The sequence below is a fragment of the Dipodomys merriami genome, unplaced genomic scaffold, assembly GCF_024711535.1.
Source record: "Dipodomys merriami isolate MVZ:Mamm:240054 unplaced genomic scaffold, mDipMer1.0.p SCAF_151, whole genome shotgun sequence".
Classification (NCBI taxonomy): domain Eukaryota; kingdom Metazoa; phylum Chordata; class Mammalia; order Rodentia; family Heteromyidae; genus Dipodomys; species Dipodomys merriami.
The window spans coordinates 1,224,312-1,226,240 of NW_027202838.1; positions in this window are offsets into that span (position 1 = coordinate 1,224,312).

The following is a 1,929-nucleotide window of genomic DNA, read 5'->3' on the forward strand; positions in this document are numbered from 1 at the left end:
GACAGAAGTTGACTGTGGCACAGAAGGTGACTGTGGTATTAGACTGAAAACATTTACCTGTTTTCAAAGTATTTCAAATTCAATTACACTAGATTTTCGTTTCTTTTTTTTTTTGGTTGGTGGTGGGGCTTGAACTCTGGGCTTGGACACTGTCCCTGTGCTCTTCAGCTCAAGGAGAGCGCTTTACCCCTTGAGCCACAGCACCACTTCCAGTTTTCTAGTGGTTATTATTGGAGATAAGAGTCTCATGGAATTTCCTGCCTGAGCTGGCAGATCTTAGCCTCCTGAGTAGCTAGGATTACAGGCATGAGCCACCGGTGTCCAGCAGATTTTATTTTCCTATGAATATTATACTTCTAAGAAGTGCATACTATTTGATTGGTTTGTAATTGGGATTGATTAGGAAGGCTTGATTGGCTAAAGATAATCTGATTCTTAAGATAATCAGTTTTTTGGTTTTTGCTAGTCCTGGGTACTTTCCCTGAGCTTCTTTTGCTCAAGGCTAGTATTCTACCACTTGAGCCACAGTGCCACTTCTGGCTTTTCTGTTTACTTGGTACTGAGGAATCGAACCCAGGGCTTCATGCATGCTGGGCAAGCACTCAATCACTAAGCCACATTCCTAGCCAGTTTTTTTTTTAACCTCATACTTTTCCAGCTGAGAAAATTAGCACAAATCTATGGTTTTCTTTCTTCAAATAATTCTAATTTTGTAACACACTAGTATGAATGTATCATAAAACCCACTGTTTAAAATTTATAAGCACTGTGATATTTCCTGAAATATAGTAAAACTGGTTTGTATTTATCATCCACAATCATGGAAAAGCTCTAAGTGAGGTTGCAGGGGGAAATGAAGAGGTTGATTGTCTTTTTTTGTTTCAGTGCTGCAAGCAAAAAAAACAAAACAAAACAAAATTCCAAGGATTTAGGAAGCTGCTCTTCATGTGACCAGTGCATGCCACAGGGACACCATTCCTCCATGTAATAAGCAGGGGGAAATCAGAGGACTGAGGAATGCATTGTTTTTTCAGTCCCCTCCATCATAGCATGACTAAATCCAGGCAGGATTTGTAGAGTTGCTAATAAGCACTGTTTTTACAGAATACTGAGGCCAGATGTAATTGAGGGAAGGCATTGATAAATCAGCCCTTGTTTACTTTCAGCCATAAACTGGGAGACAGTCATTTGTATCCCTGTTTTTTGTTTTTTTTTTTTCCTTTTTTGCTAGTCCTGAGGCTTGATGAACTCAGGGCTTGGATGCTGTCCCTGAGCTTCTTTTTGCTCAAGGCCCAGCACCGCTTATGGCAGAGAGAGGGGGTGGGAGATGGGGGGGGGGAGAAGGAGAGAGTGTATGTGTGTGTGTGTGTGAGTGTGAGGTATTGGTGGTGGCTCAGGTCTGTTATCCTACCTACTGTGGAGGCTGAGAGCTGAGGATCGCAATTGGAAGCCAGTGGGAAGATCATGATACTCTTTGACTCCAATTAGTGTCACTCCAAAAAAGCGAGAAGTGGAGCTGTGGCTCAAGTGGTAGAGAAAGCTCCAGGCCTGAACCCTGGCTCTGAGTTCAAGTCCCAGTACACACACACACACACACACACACACACACACACACACACACACACACACACAGAGCAAGGCGTGCATGAGTACACTTGTTACACGCTCACCCACAGCTCTGCAGCGCCAAACAAGGTGATCGCCCCCCCCCCACCTGGTTGAGGGGTGCACGCCGCCGGTGTGACGGCAGGCCCCGGCCTGGGGGCGCTCCAGGCCGGACCCACGCCGCCCCGAGCAGGGCTGCGGGCCGGGGGTGGAGCCTCGGGGCCGGCTCTCCCCTCCCCCTCCCCTGCCTGAGCCCGGCGCGGCCCCCACCTTTGTGCTCCAGCAGCCTCGGTTGCTATGGGAACGCTCCTGGCCCGCGGGCGA